Here is a 22913-nt window from a genome sequence, read left to right as displayed (position 1 = left end):
TACAGGCACAAATTTGTAAAAAGTTTTAAAAAAAAAAAGCAACCTCCCAAATTAAGTATTTTACATTAGATACAGTAAATGGAAAACATAAAATAAATGTTTGTTGCTAAATAAATAAATAAGATACATCCGGTCACTGATAATTTCAATTTCCCTAATTGAAATGTCTCTCGCTCTAGAATCCCTTGAGTGCCACTATACTATCAGAATTGTTTTTACAGTCCAAGAAGAAAAGCACAATCTTTTTATTTTAAAAAACAAATTTAAGTGCTACCCAGCCCACCAAAAAATTTAATATATGTTAACATTTCACCTAGGATTGTGAAGCCATGGTACCCTTCAATCATTTTCCCTCTTACCTTTACTCCATTCAACTCTTCTGCTTCCTCACTTTCTTTTTCTTCTCCACTTTTACCTTTTTTCACACCCCCCCCCCCAGCTCTAGCCCTGAAAATGCCTTGCTGGTGGGTGGTTCTATAGCCCAGGACTTAACCTTTTCCCACTAGCAACCCCTTTTCACCCAAGAAACTTTTACTCGACCTTGGTTATATAGGTTATTCTCCTATAAAATAGATATACAAAACCTTTTACTGTTGCCAAATTTTCTGGACCACAACATCCAATTACTCAACCCCATATGGGGCCCACAGTTTAAGAAGCTAGACCACCACCAAGAACGAAACCTGTACACATGACCTAGAACTATTATCAGTAACCTTGGAGGCCAGAGAAAATGAATAGAAAAGAATTTTATTCAACAAGTCCTACCCCTTTTATCTAGATGGAGGTCTCCTCCTAGGGAGATCCACACCCACCTGAATATTCTGATGGGATTAACTACTGGAGGAACAACCCCACCAGAATAAACTGGATTTTTGACCACTCTAGACACTAGAGGCATCCCCCACCCCAATCACCTGACATTCGGTCCCTATTACTCAACCACACAAATACAGCAAGTGGCAGAGCAGCCTCAGCAGGAAGATTCCTCCAGCTGCCTACCCTAAGGCAGTCCAATATAAGTCTCCCTTTGTTCAGTGGATTGCTAGCCAAGGGGCAACTAACAATTAGTCAATGCTAATTAAACTTTTTATTGCCCATCCTCTAGACTTACAGATCTCCAGCCAAATGGACCAAGGTAAGAGTACCAAGGTGGGAGTAATTACCCTAACCTAAGGATCTCAGGACCTCTGAGTAGAATTTTCCAACAGTATTCACATGTATATTGTGTTTCAAGGAAAAAATGCTTTTCTCACAACTTTGTGACATAGATAGTATAAATATTGTCCCCACTGTAAGGGCATATAGGTGGCACAGTGGATAGAGTGCTGGGCCTGGAGTCAGGAGGACCTAAATTCAATTCCAACCCTGGACCCCCCTCACTAGCCGTGTGACCCTGGGTAAGTCACTTACTTAACCCTGTTTGCCTCAGTTTCCTCATCTGTAAAATGAACTGGAAAAGGAAATCTCTAAAGTACTCCAGCATCCTTTCCAAGAAATTCCCAAATGAGGTAACAAAGGGTCACACAGGACACAACAAAAATATCCCCATTTTACAGAAAGAAACAGAATTTGTAGAGGAAACTCAGTTCCTGCCAACAGTTAAATGACAAGAGACTTGCTAAGGTTGCACTGCTACTAAAATCTTAGATCAGGGACTCAAAACCAGGTCATTTGACTCCAAGACCTCCTTCCAGGAAGTTAATTGACTAGGAAGACAGTTAAAGGATACCAGAATCAGATTTAAATTTCACTCTCCCCCCAACTAATTAAGTCACATGCCAGCATCACCAAGTTGATTAAGTATTCCAAAACATTTTTGCTATTTGCCAGTTATTTCTCCACCAGGTACACTATGCAAAATAGATGGCTAACTTGTCTGGGCATGCAACTTGTTTATCACTATGTAATTTGCTGTCAACCTATTGGAGGGGGAAAAAATGTACCTCTCCCCTTAAGTTGTGACAGTCTTTCATCACTAAACACAATAAACTGCCTTAACTTTGTTTTCTCTCAGCAATTCTGGAAAAATTTTGCTGTAAAATTATCTTAAACTTATTTGGGCCAGCCCAGGATGGGTGAGAAGGTACTTCATTTGTATAGCCAGTGTCAATACTCACTTGTATTCTAACCTTCTGGGGGGTGGGGGGAGCAGAGATAGCAGTTCAAAATTATAGCAGCTCTTGTGGAAATGTTTTGCATAACTGCACATGTGTAACTTATATTGAATTGCTTGAGTTCTTAAGGGGGGGTGGGGAGGGAGGGTGGAAGAGATTTTGGAACACAAAGATTTAAAAACTGATGTGAAAATTTCTTTATACATGTAACTTGGGGAAAATTCTAAATAAGAAAATTATAGGAGCTCTCCTAGAGAACAAATGAAACCAGTGACCAATTGTAATTTCACTCCAATCCTGAACCCCTTAGGTCATTCTTATAAAAGAAACCAACATATTTTGCAATAATGAAGTTTGATTAGTAATCCAAGACCAACATTATTGTTATTTTTTTTAATTTCATGCACATCACAATCTTTTTAAAAATTAGCAGTCAATTTACCTGTTCCTTTTGTTGTATTAAGCATAGTACAACAGTAAAGTCAGTGAATTTAATAACAGCTAGCATTTTTGAGATGCTTTAAGAATAAGTTATTTGCATGTTATCTCATTTGAACCTCACAACAATGAAGTGAAGTAGATGCTATCACTATTCCTATTTTATAGATAAGGAAAACAGAAAAAGGTTAACTGACTTAACCCAGGGGTCACATGGCTAAGTGAGGCAGAATATAGACTCAGATTTTCCTAATTCTTGGGCAGCTAGGTGGCAGAGTGGATAGTGTGCCAGCCTTGGGGGTCAAATCTGTCCTCATACACTTACTAGCAATGTGACCCTGGGAAAGTCACTTAAACCTGATTGCCTAAGTTCCTCACTTGTAGAGCTGGAGGAGGAATTGGCAAACCACTCCAGTATCTTTTCCAAGAAAACCCCAAATAAGTTCACAACACAACTGAATTAACTTAATTTTTTCTGACTCCTAAATCCCATATTCTATTCACTATTATTATTTAACTGCTCCTGACACTAGGTGGTACAGCAGATACAGTGCTAGATCTGAAATCAGTAAGACCTGAGCTCATTCTTCCCTTGAGCCATCCTAGGTAATCATTTAAAATGAGGTACTCTTGATCCAGAGAACCCCACAAAATCTTGCAAGTCAAGGGGTTAAAATCTCCCGGTCCACTTCAAGAATACCCATGAAAAAGCGCAAGCTATCAAGGGCATTCATATCCGAAAAACTACCAAGTATTTGAAAGATGTCACAATTCAGAAACAATGTGTTCCCTTTTGTCGATACAATGGTTGAGTCGGCAGGTGTGCCCAGGCTAAGCAGTGGGGTTGGACACAAGGTCATTGGCCCAAAAAGAGTTCTGAGTTCTTGCTGCATGTGCTTAAAAATGCAGAAAGTTACACTGAACTGAAGGATTTGGATGTGGATTCTCTTGTCATTGAGCATATCCAAGTTAACAAGGCTCCCAAAATTCAATGGCGTACTTACAGGGTTCATGGTCAAATCAACCCATACCTGAGTTCCCCTTGCCATATTGAGATGATACTGACTGAAAAGGAACAAATTGTTCCTAAACCAGAAGAGGAGGTTGCTCAAAAGATATCCCAAAAGAAACTGAACAAACAAAAGATCATGGCGGGGCAGCTAGGTGGCGCAGTGGATAGAGCATGGGCCCTGGATTCAGGAGGACCTGAGTTCAAATCCAGCCTCAGACACTTGACACTTACTAGCTTGTGACCCTGGGCAAGTCACTTAACCCCAACTGCCTCACCAAAAAAAGATGTGTTGGGTAAGGGAGAATAAAGTATTGGGGCAACTAGGTGGTGCAGTGGATAGAGCACTGGCCCTGGATTCAGGAGGTCCTGAGTTCAAATCCAATCTCAGACACTTAACAATTACTAGCTGTGTCACCCTGGGCAAGTCACTTAACCTCAATTGCCTCACCAAAAAAAAAAAAAGTGAAAAAAAGCTTATGGCATAGGAGTAAGTGTGACATTAATATGCAAATAAAAGCAAGTGTTTATTCTTACCACATGAAATAAACAAAAACAAAACCAAAAACAAACCTGAGCTCAAATCTGATTTCAAGACACTGTGTGTGTTGACCCTGGGGGCAAGTCACTCTTTTTACTTCGTTTTCCTCATCTTTAAAATGGCAATAACATCTACCTCAAGGTTTTTGTGAAGACCAATTGAAAACTATAAAACACAGTGTCTGGCACATTAAATGCTATATTATAGAGTGCTGTATTAGCTATTATTATTGCTGTTATTATCATGTGACCTCAGGAGTCACTTCTGGTCCTCGCATTCCTTGAATGCAAAATGAGATTTATTGAACTAGATGATCTGAGGCCCCTTCCAGCTCTAAACTGATTGTTTAGAAAGATGAAAACTAAATTATGTGCAAAGAAGGGCTTTCCCATTTAGATCATTGTTAAATTAACACATTTTAGCTGGTTTTAGAGGAGGCAAAGTAGTGATTTAGAAATGTTAAATTTCCTCTTATGCAAAATGAAAGACTAGATGATCCAACCCTAAATCTAAGATCCCATTCATTATTCAATACATTGATGAGATTTACATTTCTTTGCACTACAAAGGGGTAAGATTTTGGTTCACTATCAGAACATGCTTAATAGTACTTGTCTTTTTTGTGTGTGTTTTCTTTTGTTTTGTTTGTTTGTTTGTTTGGGGCAATGAGGGTTAAGTGACTTGCCCAGGGTCACACAGCTAGTAAGTGTCAGTCAAGTGTCTGAGGCCAAATTTGAACTCAGGTCCTCCTGAATCCAGGGCTGGTATCCACTGCTCCACCTAGCTGCCCCCAGAACATGCTTAATAAAGTCCCTTTCTCTATTTTCACTTGAGGTGGCTGTAGTCCAGCTATCAAATGGCTCCCTTGCCAGAACTTGAAGGTCTGTCCAAAGGGTTTTTGTTTGTATGACCACTGTCTTTAGTTCTGAATGGGCAAAATTGCAAAAGACACCATTACCTTAGTTTAAAGAAATACCTCATCCAAGTGTCTTCCCAATCATCCCACTAAATAAAAAATATTTCAATGGGATTTCAGTTGAGTGAGGTAGCCTATTTTCAGTAAACAATTTCCCCTTAAGGTTTAAGTCACACTGAAAAAAGAAACACCTGTTCACATGTTAATCTTTTATCAAAAGAGATTACAGTAGTATAAAATACAAGTTACCATGTTTCTTTAAGACAAGCAATGAGTACTCTTGACTCAAGTAAATTTGTTTTTGAAGCCAAGTGGTAGGAGCACAAACATATCAAAGGAAGAGATTTGAACAAAAGATCTCCAGGGCTACTGAGGAAAAGGCAGAGCCATAATAAACCTCCATCAATAGGGCATTATTCACTGAGGTTTGGTAACTAAGAGGAGCCCAGGACCTATTGTTACCTCTAATTGTTAAGAAGATTTTTTGTTGTTGTTGACCCATAGAAAATGAGTCATTCTGGGAAGATTCAAGAAAGTCTTATCAAGGCAGGTTTTGAGGACTTGTAAAACAGCAGGAAGGTCACCCACCCTTCCGAGTCAGGAAGGTCAAAGATCTCCTAACCTTTGGTTCACTTACTTCCCTTACTCCAGTTCTTCAGTAAGAATATTCTAAAGCAATGGTTCTTGCGTTTTGGCAAGTCTGCTAAAGCCCTTATAATAATGTTATAATAATGTTTAAGTGCATATAATAAACAAATTCACAAGCACCAAGTTAAGAAACTGTGCTAAAGCAATATTTTCTGAGAATAAAGATGGATTCATACATGGGCTGATCTTTTTAACCACTTGAGACATTTTAGAAGCTGTAGATTTAAATTTTAAACATTTTGTATCAGGTGTGTTGGCAAACTGGGGACTTGACATTTTCTTTACATTTGTCTGAAGAGTCTGTGAATGTGTATGAAAACACCACCCACCCACCCCAAGTTATGCAAACAAGATCAATTTAATGGCAGGAAAGTTCAAATACAATACAATGAGAGTTGTCTACACACAAATTGCCTTTATTAAAAGGCAAGAAATCCCTAGATTTAATGTGTTCCCTTGTCTAATGGAAGATTTCACAGGTTAGTTTTTTGATTTTTCACTGACTTTCCCCCTAAAATGGCTCTTAGAATTTGTGTAGAGCATTATACTTGTTTAATGGAATGGAATTTCAGTAGACTGTCCCCAGAGTGCAAGTTACATCCCTCCCACCTTCCTTTTTTTTCTTGAAGCATTGCCGGAAATTTGAGAATTCGTTTTCTTAATCCAATGAACAGCTGATTTGTTTTTCCCTCAGTTCCTTAAAAAGGCTGATTCTCAGTCTGTTCAATGAACTGTACTGATTTTCTTTCTTTCTTTTTTTGTGAGGCAATTAGGGTTAAGTGACTTGCCCAGGGTCACACAGCTAGTAAGTATCAAGTGTCTGAGGCCAGATTTGAAGTCAGGTCCTCCTGACTCCAGGAGGTTGGTGCTCTATCCACTACACTACCTAGCTACCCCCTGTACTGATTTTCCAAGCAAAATGACCACCTAGTTATGATCCAAATAAGATTACTGTATGTATGTGCATAAGTTTGATTTTCTAGAACATTGTTTCATATTATCTGCCCCTACATTTTTCTTATTCCTGTGGATAAGATCTTGTTCAACTCCTGATCTCAGAACTTCAGAATAAAATTAACAATTTGTTATGGCTATACATAAGTTTAGGTATTTACTAGAATCTTTATCTAGAAACAATTGTCTTGAACAAACCTTTGGCTCATAAGATATCGTGGGCTCCCGGGTCCAAATTATTCCCTACTTAGCTGCCAACCTACTAGCCCCTCAGTTGGATGGCTAACTGAAAGTGTTTCCAGTTTGCAAGTATGCAGCACAGCATGTAGCACAGCCTTCGAAAACCTAAGGTCATTTTCAGGCCATGAGGCACCAGTGTGGAGGTTGTATGGTTACTACCATGAAAGTTAAATAAGGAAATATGTGCTTCAAACTATGAAGATAAAAATGCCTAACTTTTAAAAAGGTTATTCGGAGTTAAGATATCATTATTAAATTTTAAGGTATTTCAAAATTTAATACCGCAAGGGTTTTTAAAATTTGTCTAAAATCCAGGGATCCATTCAGAAGATTATTTCAGTATCCTTACAATTAACTTAAAACTATTATACCCAGTATAATGAATGAATCAGATGACTTATCTTTCAGCCTTTTCTCTGGCGCTAGGTAGAGCCACTGTGGATTTGGAAAAGTTAATTAATGTCCGTGGGTCTCAAGTGATCTGTAAAATGAGAGATGGCCTCCATCGATCTCTTGCAAATCTAAATCTGTGATTCTACATCTGCAGCAGTGTTACAAAAAGATATAGAGATCTGGGTTCAAATCCTGACTCTGCTGATTTATTACCTATATGACTTCCCCTCTCTGAACTTCAGTTACATTATCTGGAAATGAGGGAATTGGGTTAGCTGACCTTTTAACATTTCCTCTAACTCTAAATTCCATGATCCAAGTTAAAATGAAGGGTTTTTATAGGTCACAATTCCAAGCTCAGAGGAATAAGGTTTAAGAATGTCAAAATGAATATATAAACAAGCCCTGATAACAAAAGGCACTAGGCAGAAAAAGGGCATCTAAACCAAATATTTCCACAACAATGTTAACCCAATATCTTTCCCCAAGCTATACCAGAGGTGGTCTCATAATGCTGGAGAAGGCTGGAACTCAGGTGTTCTTTCAATCCTAACAATCCATGAGCCTAGGAGTTTCACTCCTCCACCAGACACAAGGAAAATGCAGTCTAAAGTTTTCAAACAAGGATGAGTGACTCCTATATTCTTGGAAACTGTTCACACCCCTTGCTCCAACTCCATCATCTTCTCCATTCCTCAATCTCTTCATCTTTGCTGTATTATTTTTGAAAGGAAAGGAAAAGACAGAACTTTAAACATACAAACACACACACGCATCCTCCTTCCCCCCAACTCCTGTACAGTTGATATGTACTATAAAGGATTACACACTTAGATATTAAGCATTTAGTTAAGGACATTGATGTGGGAAAAAAATAATTTCAATACAGGACATTAAGGGATATATGCCAAACTAGTGATAAAGATGTTGTTTGTCTGTTCCCAAAGACGATCACCACAGACATCATGACTTTCAACAAATTGGATTTAGGTGAGGAAGTACTGTTCAAAGTCCCAAGCCTCACTCTCTCTTCCAGAGCCATCTGGGTCCAGTGGCAAGATCTATATCAGGATGACTGGAGATGGCCCTGGATGTTTGAGGCAACTGGGGTTAAGTGACTTGCCCATGGTCACTAGTCTCAAGTGTCTAAGGCTAGATTTGAACTCACATCCTCCCAACTTCAGGGACAGTGCTCTATCCACTGTACAACCTAGCTGCCCCAGTGATAAAGACAATATGTATGTGTGACCATAGGTTAAGACACAACCTGTGAGACTCAGTTTACACATTTATAAAAAAGGTCACTTTGGATGAATTCTAAAATGTATGATCCAATTATGTGGAACCTTAGAAAAGTTAACTCTACCATCCTTAAATTGCTTAATTTCATCTCTTAGGCCTTCAATATTCTAATCTTTAAAATTTAGGGATTAGATTCCGTATTCTCAAGGATCCGTTTTTGTCCTAAATCTTAAGGCCTCCATAGCCTAACTGGTCTCCACTTGAATTTTCCCCTTTTCCAATATAATATTTTAAAAGTTGTTAATATCATCTTATGGCAAAGGTCTCAGAATGTCACTGCCCTGTTCAAAAACCTTCAGTGGCTCCTAAAATAAACTCCATAAATTGGAATTAAAGACCTTCCATTCTGGCTGCACCCTAATTTTGCCATCTTAATTCATATCACTTACCTTGCCTACTCAGGCTATTCCCAGAACTCAATGCCACCTTCTATGTTTCTGTAAAGCATGAGCCACACCTACTCCTTCCTCATTTTGGCTTCTCGGAATCCTCCATACTTTAAGGATCAGTACATGTATCTCATTAGTAAAGCCTTCCAGAAGATCTTTTCTACCTCCTCAAATATTCCCACAGCACAAACAAGCAGCTGTGTGACCTTGGGCAGGTCATTTCATCTCTGCCTCAGTTTTTAACAGTAAAAGGGAAATCATAATAACATCTACCTCCAAGGGTTTTGGGGGAATAACAAAAGAGATAACATTTGTAGTGCTAGTGGTAGCCTAGACTCCATTAACCCTTCCTCCCTTATGTATATGAGAATAAAATTTCCAGACCTGAGGCTTATTACCACTCAGAAGAATGTAAAGGAATTTGAAAGATAGAATACATACTAGCTTAGCTCACAGTAAACTAGCCCATAGTGGCAGACACTTAATATTAGCTGAAATTGGGGCAGCTAGGTGGAGCAGTAGATAAAGCACCGGCCCTGGATTCAGGAGTTCCTGAGTTCAAATCCGGCCTCAGACACTTGACACTTACTAGCTGTGTGACCCTGGGCAAATCACTTAACCCCATTGCCCCGTTAAAAAAAATTTTTTTAAATTACAAAATAAAAAAAATATTAGCTGAAGTTGATTCCAGGATTTAAATCTTGAGTTCTGTAGATTTTCAATAACTGAAAAGAAGGTTACTGAGAAGGGGGAAGGTGAAATGACAAAGTCAGTAACATAGATGGTCAGAAACTATACGGTCTATGGGGGACAAGGAGTAGGGCAGACTTAAGATTTCCTAGTCTTTTCATTTTATGTAGGAAGGTATCAAAAGGTGGAATTCAGTGTACTCTAGGTTCTCCACCCAAACCTAGCTGTGGGTCACCTAAATTCTTTGGACTGCAATTACTTCATCTGCAAAAGGGGTTCAGTTTTTAGCTAAGATGTATTAAATTACTTGAGAAATATACTACTTTTCTAGAAATGCCTGCTGATTAGTCAAAAAGTCAATATTTCCTCAAGTAATTTAATACCTGGACCTTCTAATATCTGACATTAAAGCAAGAAGTGCCCCTGCTGGTCTTTATGACATTCCACAAAAACAGTCAGCATTACATACAGGACATTCTTTTGAGGGTTACTACCATGTGCTTATTTGGAGAATTCCCAGCACATGAGAGCACTTACTGTAAACTAGGAGTTTAAGGAGAAAAAAAGAATTCAAGCATTTAAAGCAGATTCAGCTCCACCTCCTGTGCTGGGAGAAAAATGGAAGATGTGCAAAGGATGACAATGGGACAAAACTGCTATTTGCTCTCTTTTCGGTGGCAGAGAATTTGGAAATTAAGGGGTTGCCCATTAATGCATTTAACTTTTTCTACCCAATTTATACAACATCCACACTATTATATATGCACATACATACGTACATACATACATATACATGCATATACACACATATAATTAGAGGTACATTTTATGGTGCTTTAAGATCTGCAAGTCACTTTACAAGTCAACTCATTTGATTTTTACAACCCTATGAGGTAGGTGCTATTAGATGAGGAAACTGAGTCTGAGAAGTTAAGTAACTGGCCATGAGTCACAGAGCTACTAATAGTAGCTCTAATTGTCTTGAGACAGGATTTTATATATGGAGATTTAATACTGTTTCAATTTGATGATGAACAATATTCACTTAGATGAGATCATATGGGTAAAGGGATATAGGTTACAAATCGGTGTAACTAAAAATCAGTAGTCTCACTTGGAGGTCACATATAATAAGACAAAGCAGTTGTACTTTACACTCTTTGGTGGGTTTTTTTGTTTTTTAGTGAGGCAATTGGGGTTAATGACGTGCCCAGGGTCACACAGCTAGTAAGTGTTAAGTGTCTGAGGCTGGATTTGAACTCAGGTACTCCTGACTCCAGGGCCAGTACTCTAGCCACTGCGCCACCTAGCTGCCTCGCTTTACACTCTTTAAACAGCTCCTCTCCTAAAAACTCCATTTTCCTTTCAAATGTAAAAAACTGAGTTTCAGACTTCCAAAATCTCCAACTATCCTTCAAGACTTTTTATGTGGCTAATGATCCTCTACGGGAAAGTAAACTAGTTTGTAAAAATTAGTAATATTTAACAAGTCAGTCTTCAACATCTAAACCTTTTCTTATTCACTTAAATTCCTAAGACATGTGGGTGACAAATCTTTTTGTTCCACATCAGATAAATGAGTAACTGGGGAATTATTGGGTCAGCCTACACTCAGCATTGATGTAGGAGGCAAAAACCTCCTAAATCAAGTATCACCTGCCCTAAAATGCCAAAAATGTGAAGACTGATTGCAAAAACAGACACACCCAAAATACCTGAAATACCAAAAAAAAAAAAAAAAACCCAAACCCAAGCTCAACTTTTCCCCTTTATAACTACAAAGCAGGGGAGGTGATAATTGTTACTAAGAAATTGTAGACAAAGATCTACTCAATGAAGAGCCAAAGCTCAAAGCTTTACAGGACTGGATAGGTTTTGGTCTAAATAAGAGTTACCGGGCAGCTAGGTGGCGCAGTGGATAGAGCACCGGCCCTGGAGTCAGGAGGACCTGAGTTCAAATCCGGCCTCAGACACTTAACACTTACTAGCTGTGTGACCCTGGGCAAGTCACTTAACCCCAATTGCCTCACTAAAAAAAAAGAAAAGAAAAGAAAAGAAGTTACCTTGGTAGACTGGCTCTTCTCGGCAGTGCAATGATCCAAAACAATTTCAAAGTACTCATGATAGAAAATGTTCTCCACATCCAGAAAAAAGAGCTGTGGACTCTGAATGCAGATGGAACCACAGTTTATACTTTTTGGCTTTTTTCTTTTTTAAGGTTTTTCCCGTGTATTCTGATTCTTCTTTCACAATATGACTAATGCAGAAATATGTTTAATATGATTTTTATGTTTTACCCAGAGTGCCGTGCCCCCACCCAGAGAGGGTTAGTCACTCAATAAACATATTTAAGCACCTACAAAGAGCTAAAAATAAAAGAATTACTCATGAGAGATTGTTACTGTAAGTAACTGTAAGTTAGGATACTATGCTGGAATACTAGTAACAATAGCCTTAGGTGCCCAAAAGTGGCATCATTGCTATAGGGTACCAGCCTTGAACTGCTCCTGCACCAATCCACCTTCAAATATCTTACCCAAATTAAAATGTATGAAGCAAAGGAATAACATGAGTCTTTATTTTAAGGACTATACACAAAGAATCAGTTCATTTTATATATCAAGACCCAAAGGCTCTTTCCTCTGGACACTGAAAAAGAACTGCCCTCTTGTTACTTAGAAAGCATTGAAAAGTGACAGTCACGATGTTCTTGTGCCACTGCTAAGCAGAAAAAATTCAAACGGTGATAGAGAATAAAATCTATGTAAGTAGGAGCATAAATTCAGAGGAGGGTGAGGAAAACACCCTAGGGAAAAAAATCATCCACAAGATTATTCATAATCATGTATAAGGCCAGAAGTGATGTGGTCCATATAAGTAGAAGTTTTTAATCCAGATTGGTTTATCAACTCTTATTGCTATTAGAGTGCTTCTCACTTAGAGCACTTCTGACTTCCCTAAGCAATGAAGTTGACCAATTAATTCCATGAGCCTAAGTTAATTAAATAGTCAAATAAGTTATTAATCTAATATAGGTTTCCCTTCATCCAGAACAGTAGGATGGTTTATGTCTATCCTAAGTGCCTCCTAATTTCCTTGCCTCTCTGGTGTCCTCCTGCTCCATTCCAATGTTCACCTTGTCCCCTCCTCCAAAACCTTCAATGGCTCCCTAAAATAAAAGACCCTCAACCTGGCATTGAAATCCCTCAATAATCTAGCTCTACTCTAGTTTTCCAGGCTAATTTCACACAAATTCTCCACATACTCTTAAGTTCTGGGCAAAGTAGACAACTAAGCCTTTTCCCCAAATCCACATGCCATCCCATCTTGTGAGCTACATTAGGTTCTCCTAATTTAAAGATAAAGTAACTATTGATAAGACACCTATCTTTTTCAAAGTCACTTTCACAGCAAGGTAAGGACTTATAAAAGCGTATTCTATCAATCAGACCATACTGCCACTCTTTATAATGATCTACTTCTATTTCCCCAAAGGTGCAAGAATTGCATTCACAGAGATGTGTGAGCCTATATATACCCAAAAGGAAAATGAGTTATGTTATCTATTTATAGGTAAATAAATATGCACAACTCTTGCAAGATTAGTGAAAATGTGACATTAGAAAAATAGAATTCAGTTAGAGGATGTCCACATTCATAAATCACAGACCTTTTACCCCTTTCCATCCCAATATCATTTTATCCAAAAAACTGCAGCATTATTTTCTAAAGAGTAGACAGACATTCAGAAGGCAGCTAGGTGTTACAGTGGATAAAGCACCAGCCCTGGATTCAGGAGGACCTGAACTCAAATCCAACCTCAGACACTTGACACTTACTAGCTGTGTGTCCCTGGACAAGTCACTTAACTCCAATTGCCCTGCCAAAAAAAAAAAAAAAAGAGTAGACTCTCATAAAACCATTGAAATCCAGTAAGTTCAGTTAATTTTAGTGCCTTACTAGCACAAAGACCAAAAATCAATCAAAAAGCAAATCTATTAAATTCTAAAATGATATGGGAGATATGCTCCCTAAATGCTTTGCATTCACCACTAAACACCATTTTCTGATATTATCTTGAAAAGTGTTTCCTTATTCACTGAGCCCCTGCTGTATTGCAGATGGTTTCCATTTCTAAATCTCCAATGCTTTGAGGAATTTATTCCTAGATTTCTCTCTTCCTTCCAATCCCTCTGCCACTGATTGCTTTGCCTTGTCAGAATCAGTTTCCTCTGTTTCTGTAGCCTGTGTTCAAGAAAGTAGTACCTTTAGACTATAGACTGACTGTTGAGTTACTCAGATCTTTAAGGCACTAAAGAAAGAAACTTCCAGAGAGGAAAAATCAGTAAGATAGATGCCATACTCCATGTAAGTGAATGTTGCATGTATGAGTGAATTGTGCCCCTTTGAAACATTCTACCTACCCTTATTCTCTAACATCAGCACATTCCTTGACGAACATTTATTTATTAAATATCTTGTTGTGTGCACAGAACCATGCTAGAAAATAGATCAAAGCACCATCCCAGCACTCCAAGTTGTTTGGAGAAACTATTTAAGAAATATGCTTAATGTAATTGTACATTTATAATCTATATCTGATTGCTCTCTCTCTTGGGGAGGGAAGGGAGGGAGAAAAGTTTGGAACTGAAATCTTATAAAAACAAATGTTGATGGGGCAGCTAGGTGGCACAGTGGATAAAGTACCAGCTCTGGATCTGGGAGGACCTGAGTTCAAATCAGGACTCAAACACTTGACACTAGCTGCATGACCTTGGGCAAGTCACTTAACCCTCACTGCCCTGCAAAAAAACAAAACAAAACAAAAAAAGAAAAAAAATATTGAAAAATAAAAATAAATAATTGGGGGAAGGGGAGGGAGAAACCATTTAAGATAATTTTTTTCTTCCTTCAAGTATGGAGAATTGAACACAAAATAGAATACTTCCTAAGTATACACACATAGCTTGGAAGGATGAGACTAATAGAATTTCAAGATTGATACCGTAACAGAACAAATGTATCAAAAAACTTACCCAAGGAAGTCTCCAACAAATAGAATTAGAATGAGAAAAGACCACTCCCCAGCCACACTTTTCCAGAAGTTTGCCAAAACTGGGCCAAAGGAGAATGTATATTAACTTGCCTAAATTAATGGAGACACAGACACACGCAAAAAAACCTACCAACACTTAAGAATAGTTGCTAAAGTCAAAGGTTTACCAACCATTCTCATCCAAGATCAAAGACAGATTATGCATGCCTAAAGGCAGTACAAGATCATCCACATGTTTAAGATTATTTATATTTGCATTCTAGTTTCACTAGGTGAGGCTACAATCAAGAAAATGGTAATCTTGTCAGACAGGGAAGTAAATTATTCAAGTTTGTACCACAAATTATAGGGTCCCAGAAAGAACTTAGATCAATGTTGTCCTTCTGATATAGGGTTAGTCTGGGACATTACTGGTCATTATATACCTAAGCAATTTATTTTAGCTTATATGTGATATAAACTTGTGTATATAATATGTATAACAGGTTTTCTACAACACATTATATCTACATACTACGTTAAAGTGTAAGTATAGAACAGGCCAATTTAAAAATCCTTTCTTTTACAAACATTTATCCCATTGATTCACCTAGTTAAATAGCAGTTAAGTTTCTAAAAGTAACATTTTGTTTTTTAAATGGGAAATAGGCTCATATTTTCAATGGGTCCCATTTCTTTAAGGGTTATGGCATACTAGCAAACAGGGTAAACCCCCTTTTTTTAACCTATAAGGAAAAAAAAATTTTTAAACACAATAAATTTCTAAAAGCAGCATGAAAATACTGCAACACAACATCCTAGGGTGGATGGGTTTTATGTCATAAAATAAATTTTATTTTCACAAAATGTAATTACTAAATCATAAGTTCAAGTTGATACAAATTGGATCATGCAGCTACATACAAACACAAATACTACACATTACAAAAAACATCTATTGTGTTTAGAGATAGGTAATTCCCTCCTCCCAAAAACCATACTTGTCCCCAGTATTTGCACACTTTATCTTGACCATGAATTGTGGCTTATCTGAAATAAAAACTAGAGAGACATCATTTTTAGACATTGTTCTGTAAAATAATCACCACCACCCCCAAACCTTTCAAATTAAAGAAGTGCCTTTGATACAGAGCCTCAAACCTCAACTTTGAGGGCAATCATAAAAACCATTTGTTATAGGGCTGATTAAAGAATCTCTATCCACCAATGCAAGTCAGCACCTTCTCTGAATTTATGGTCTTAAAAGAGCTTGCTAGGGGGCACTGAGATGTTATATGATTTTCCCAGGGTCACAGAGCCAGTATGTGTCAGAGGCTGGATTTGAACACAAGTTGCCTAAGTAAACCATTAGGGTTCCAATTTCCTTAAATTGAACTTTTCAAATTCAGATGTAGGGGCAGCTAGGTGGCACAGTGGATAGAGCACTGGGCCTGGATTCAGGAGGACCTGAGTTCAAATTCGACCTCAGACACTTGACACTTACTAGCTGTGTGTCCCTGGACAAGTCACTTAACTCCAATTGCCTCACCAAAAAAAAAAAAAAGAAATTCAGATGTATTTAGAAAATCATTGTCTGCTTCAAACGCCATAGCAAAAGCACAAGAATATATTTTTCAATCTTATATCATAAGCAAAATATTAATAATTGATTATCAGTATATACTGACAATAGTCTCCATTTCAACTCCCTTTCCTCACCTATTTCCTTCCAGAGTAATAAAAATTTAGAGAAGCAATAAAGACATTGAAAGGGAAAAATAAAGTACTTGATCAATTAAAATGAACAAAAAGGGTTTTTTTTAAATCCAAGATTCACTGAATTTAGGACTTTGTAACAAGAAAAAACAACACTCACCCCCACCCTTCCAATCTTCGATGGCCCTCCCAAATATTTAACTGTAAAGTGGTGAAGCAATTGGGCTTCTTTTTTCTCCTTCAAAAAACTTAAATGACATGCAACCTGACCTTATATATGAAACTTCTGGTGAATACTGAAATTGTGGGTCAGAGAAACAATATAATCAACCACCATAAGCAAGTACTCTGTTAATCCATGAAGCTCATTTTGTATCTGTGCAAGATTACTAGGGTTTACATGTATAAAAACTTCATAATCAAGATACCAACATTGAGACAATTTAATCTTTCATTTGCAAGCACACCAAGATGCATCTATTTACAAAACAAAGACCTAGAAGCCTAAAACTAGAATAAATTATAAGACTCTGGTGAAAGGTGTGTGCCCAACAACCAATGTGATTTGGGCCATACTGCTTGTTGACACCATGGAACCTTAGAGGAACAATTACCCTCACTCAAAAATGTCTCCATTTTGCCAGTCTTTAGCATACTGCCCATCAATAATGTGGAAATTAAAATATAACAGAAAGGTTTAAGCTACATGTTCCATAAGGAAACCATTTTCTCTTCACTAGATTTTGAAGGCCATCTTGTTAGCGTGATTTCCAGTAGTAAACTTGCCAGAGGCAACACCCAGATCACTTCACGGTCAGCAGATTTGATTTAATCAAACGATCCAATAGAAAATCATGTGTGGGGGACAAAGGATGAAGAGATACTAATAACTAGTAGCATTACTTGTAATAAAGTATTGGGATAGGGAAACTGTCATTTATTAAGTGTAAAAAAGATACACAGTAAATCTGACCTTTAATATATTAGAGATATAGTTGGATTTTAAAAAATTATTAGTCATATTCATCATTAAGAAAGCAAGAGAAGACATTCTGTAGGAAAGAACATTCCCACTCCTTCCCCCAAGACCTGCCATTGCATCCTCGGGTCTAATGCAACATCTAGGCCTTTGTTCCACCGCTTCTGATATGAGGTTGGTTAGTGATGGAGAGATCAAGCTGCCTGTGTCCCTTTCCACACCCTGCTCTCTGGCGCATGCGTGAGGCAAAGACAAAGGAATAGGTAATTACAGTCCAGTTTCATTCATTTTCACCGCAGTACTGGTCTATTAGCAAGAGCAGGAGTATCTTGGGGTGGATTCAACCCGGCAAACAGGAAAGACATTGATGTTTGAGTGTTCACTCAACAAACTAAACATCTGGGGAAAAGATTCAGTGGAAATAGGGTCATAGTAATCATACAGATTATTCAAAATATGTGTAAGATGCTGTTTGCTTCAGTGCAGAAAAAAAATTACATGGACCGGCGGAGTCCATGTAGTTTCAAGGCTGAAATCTTTATGGTAGCACAGGGATAAGGACCCCAGCAAAGCATTCGATGAATATTCATGGAAAAACTGCGCTTCCGAGCCAAGCAGTTTGCTTGCAATTAAGAAATGCTATAGAGTCAACGGGCTCTGCCAATTTGGTTTGGTGAGGTTTGGGGGGGGGGGGGGAGAATGGAGGGAGGAAGAGAGGAGGGCGGGAACCGGGAGTCTGGTTGCAGCAGCGTTAGCTCGGGTTTAGGCACAAGCCGCTAAACCTCAAACATTTGCATAAAGCGTTGACCACAGTGGGATTAAAACCCCGTTTCCGTGCAGCTAGCATGCTGTCAATTCAAGCATATACACCAGTGGCCAGAGTCACTGAATTAAAAACACGGAGCGCCTTTACTGAACACTAGGGAGGATATATTAATTGTCCAACAACCACCATAGGTTAGTGGAAAGACAATATTGTCATGTTGAAGGCTAGTGTTGAAGGCTAGAGCTATGAGTGGCTAAGCATTTGTTTTTTAGATTCATGCCAATCCATCTTGATATACTGGCTCCCCAAAGTCAAAGATCTTAAAATTGCCACAGGTAAATATAGCCAATTTCTAAAAGCAGCACACCTATTCCCGTCTCCCTTCTGGTTGAGGTACCAAAGAATCCCCCATTTTTTCTCCCTTCCTCCTCCCCACCCCATCCCCATCCCCACCCCCACTCGAGCCCCTCCATCTTTTCTCTCTGCCATACCCCTAGCATGAAGCATTTTCTTCGTAGTGTAATTCGCTCCCACTAACACATGTTTCTTTTAAACCTTCAAAAAACTGCTTTCCACCCAAGTTAAGGCTCTGTATGTGTGTGTATTTTTAATATTAAATAGCTTCCCTCCTGGGCTATGCTCTCCAACCCACTACGCCGACCCCCCATCACTCCCATTCCAATCATTACCTCCCTATCTTTACAAATAGGGCAAACTTTGAGCAATTATTTCGATCCGATTGGAAGCCTCACATTAATTCATAGCTCTCTCCTAACAGAAGCCAGAGGCTCGCCCTGCGCCCAGCCAGGCGGCTCCTCTGTTTGAATGTGGAGGCGTTTCCCCCATTCCACTCCTTCAAATTCAGCACCCCACTTTCCCACTCGGGGAGGAAGAAAGAAGGGGCTCGGGGAGGGAGGGGGAGGAGGAAAGAAGGCAGGAGGCAAAGGGGCTCCCAAGCAATGCTTCCCCATGTATGCTAAGTGTAAATGGTAGAAAGGAGATGCTCCTCCTTACCTGGGTTTTTTCTCTTTTCCGCCCCCTCGGTGTGTGTGCGGTGCGCCCTGGTGTCACCAACAGAGCCTCGGGGAGCCTAGGGTCCGCTGGGCTGGGGCTGGGTGGTGCGATGTCTCTCCCGGACTCGAGAGCGGAGACTGGAGAGAGGGGAGCCTATTGGAGCAATGCCGCCGCTGCTACTGCCGCCGCCGCCGCTGCTGCCTCTGCATTTCTCATTCTCTCTCCCTCCCCTCCTCCCCTCGCCTGCCTCCCTCCTTCCCTCCCCCCTCCCTCGCTCCCTCCCTCTTCCCCGCCTGCCTCCCCTCCCCCTTCGCCTCTTGGTAACAGTCTGTGGGCAGTTCTAAAGCCACGCCAGCTCTGGGTGTAGTGTGTTTGCGGGACCCCCCCCCCCGCCCTGATTGCTTTATTTATTGGAAGGAGCTCACACCCAGTCTAAAGGGGGCGTCGAGACCCAACGTTTTAAGGAGAGGTGCTAAGAGCTCTGGGGCGCGGGGCCCATAAGTTACCTTGCTTGCAACAGCCTAACTTCTTTTCAAATAGTGCTACCAGTTAACGGGGGATAAGGCTTCTTCCCCCTCGCTATTACCAGAAATCCTCGGCGTGGGAAGACATGGTGTTGGGGGGCGTGGGGGGGGGCGACTGGAAGGTTATTGTTCCCTCAGCCCGAAGGATTGAAGCCCATGCGATGTGAACACTACGCAAACATTCCTTTTCTTCTCTTCGGTAGACGAGACGATCTCGGCTCCAAACCACCCCAGACGGCTAAAGACTCGGCAGCGTGGCTCTCCCAACTTCAGGGGAGATACCGACAGGTCGAGGAACCCGTTGGCTAAATGCGCGCAAGTGCCTGGACTCTGACTTGGAAAGGGAGTGGTTCTGCTGGCCCCCCGCGCCCCTAAAGACTAGAGGCGAAGGGGATTAGGAAAAACAGAAGGGAAAGAAGAAAAAAGCCAAGGAAGCGGGTCTGTCCTGATAAAAAGAAAAAGAGCGGGGAAGCCACGCCTCAAATGAAGGGATTATTTCGAGGCATGTAGCAGCTGTCCAGCTAAGAAGCGCACGTTTCCAACCTCCGACAAATTGTGGCAAGTTAGTGTTGGCAAAAAGCTGCCACGAGTATTGTAAAACCGACACGCCAATTAATCCCCCAAATACTGCATGTTGGGAAGTACTGCACACCTGGCTTCCGTTGTGGAAAGAAGGAAATAAAGGCAAGGGAGGAAAACTTTCAATTAACAGCTGTTAAATTTGATTAAAGTGAAATTTACTTTGGGGTAAAAGGCTTCAGTGTCCAGGACTTGAACTTCCATTTGCAGCATTTTGGCGCCCTCTTCCTGCACTACCGAAAGCTTATTTCCCTCAAATTCTAGGAAGAGCCGGATTATTGATTAATTGCAAAATTGGAGCAGGGTTTTAGACAGAAATTTATATCAGAAGTAGCCATCACCATGCAAATAAATGTAATTAAAATTAGGTAGACATGAAGCTTATAAATGTACCCGAATTCAGGTTGGGAAAAGGTAAGTCCTTTCATTGACATGGAAAACAGTTTCTAAGAAGGGGTAAATAATTAGAAGGGGTAAAAAGGGTTCCTTCATTTAAAAGATAAGGAATTGTTTCTTTTACTTATGAATGAGCTAAAAACAAAATAAGTTAATTTACGTCAATACGTGATTATGTAAATAGTGTTTACAATTGCGTGTGATACATTAGATGCTTTTAGCGTTAACATTTATTTACTGTGTCAATGATTACTTTATTACAGTTAAATCAGACTATCCCCACTGCCAGTACGCAAAGGGAATAAAATTTTCATTTTCCTGCAAATGAAACTACAGAAAAAAATCAATGTTATTGGAGTGTAGGAAAGTAAATTGTATGCGGTGTATAACATCTCCCTGCAAAGCTTTCCGTTTTCTTAACGTGTGTCAGTCTTATTAGCCACATCAATCCTTGGTTTCTTGATTTCTAATATTAGCAGGTAAGTTATTTTTGTTTGTTTGGGGCACCACATATTTTCAATTCTGTGCCTGAGTTAGTGCGAGGTTTTTTATTTACTAAAGGATGGCAAAATAACTACAAAAGCAACCCATTATGTTAGATTTCACATTTAGGATTTATTCCTAATCTTCAGATATGTAAATTGTCTAACATAGCGAAATTCTCATTAAATACTATCTTTTGTAGAGGCTCATTTTTCTTGATGGGGAAAACAACCCCTTCCGGCAATGTGATTGGAATACAGATCCTCTGTTGCCATAGAAACTGAAGGGGGGGGCGATCCTTAAACCAACAATGAGAATGGCAAGTCCACTGAAATTCATCTCCCTGTTCAGCTCTTCTCCAGGGAAGCTTAAAAAGGGGGCTCTATTTTTATGGAGTAATGATCTAACAGAACAACTAATCCCAAGTGGAAGCTTTTCTATGAATTTGTAGTCTAAAAATAAAATCCCATACAAAAAGCTGTCTGAATTCAACAACTTCATAGTTTTACAATCCTCATTTAGTACAGTTTCCAATCACATGAATCCTGTTATCTTTAAAAATTTGTGTGTATATTTAACCTTGGAAAAGCGGAAACGGTTTGATGTAGAGAATCCCTAGGAATGAATTTGAAGCTCCTGTATTTAGGAAGATTGTTGGTTTCTTTTCTTTTAAAATTAAAGTTTGTTTTATTTTTCATGAAGATCTGCCTTCTCTTTCCTGCCACACACATCCTGAGGAAACAAGAAAAACAGCACCCCAGTTGCAAATTTGCATAGTCAAGAATATTTCCTATGTGTACCCCCGAAAAGTCTAAAGGCTAATAATGTTTTATCGGGGTTCTCTGATTGCTACAAATCAAACAACAAATTGTACAATAGATTACTTAAGAAAATATTTTGCCAGTATTTAAGCCAAACCTTGTTTGCAAACTTACCTTCTTGAGAACTTTTCTTATCTTGCAAATGGTTCAAATATTTTCTTTGACCAAACCTAGACAAAGTAGGGCTCAAAGGGAAGTCCTTTATCATTTAAAATGACAATAATTTTTTAGTTTTATAAAGTACTTTACTCTCATTGTTTCATTTGAGCCAAACAATACCACCCTATGTGTTAGCTGTAGTATCATTATCCTCATTTTGCTAATAGAGAAAATGGGAGATTCATTGAAGTGAATTGACTTGCCCAGAATAACAATGTTAGGAAGAGGCAAAAGGTATGACTCAGCCTAGGACTTTGGACTCCTCTACACTGAAATCTGTCCCCTGAAAATATTGGTATTCCTTGCTTTAAGTATAACCAATATACATAAAATATACATTTATGACCAAAAAATTATACTAAAGGTTCCATGACAAGGTTTTTTTTTTAATCGAAAGCTTTTCCAGAGTATTTTTTAAATTTACTCATGGTGGGGAGAGGGCAAATCATTCTAACAATCAATTTTTACAATTATATCAACTCTCTGGGCAGCTAGGTGTTGCAGTGGATAAAGCACCTTGCCCGCCTGGGATTCAGGAGGACCTGAGTTCAAATTCGACCTCAGACACTAGACACTAGCTGTGTGACCCTGGGCAAGTTACTTAACTCACATTGCCCCACAAAAAAAAAAAATAATAATTATATCACCTCTTCATATTTATTGAGATTGTCATCTGTAGGCTGCCCAATAGGTGATGAATTCTTTGACCAAGGCAACCCATGAAATAAACAAAAATATATGAAATGACACTCTGCTCTGTATGTCAGGAGGTACTAAATTATGTGGTTTTCATAAGTTAGCTAT

General features: G+C 39.1%; 1 protein-coding gene across 1 annotated transcript in view; it reads right to left on the bottom strand.

Annotated features, from left to right (window-relative positions):
• BASP1 (brain abundant membrane attached signal protein 1) overlaps positions 1 to 19381 on the bottom strand; it is an 85878-nt gene extending 66497 nt beyond the window's left edge. Inside the window, exon 1 of the mRNA XM_043979130.1 lies at positions 19148 to 19381. The gene's annotated coding sequence lies outside the window, so the exon portion shown is untranslated. The remainder of the gene's footprint in view (positions 1 to 19147) is intronic.
• Positions 19382 to 22913: the final 3532 nt, after the last annotated feature.

The sequence above is a fragment of the Dromiciops gliroides genome, chromosome 1, assembly GCF_019393635.1.
Source record: "Dromiciops gliroides isolate mDroGli1 chromosome 1, mDroGli1.pri, whole genome shotgun sequence".
In the NCBI taxonomy this organism is placed as follows: Eukaryota; Metazoa; Chordata; class Mammalia; order Microbiotheria; family Microbiotheriidae; genus Dromiciops; species Dromiciops gliroides.
This window is presented reverse-complemented; position numbering and strand designations above follow the sequence as displayed.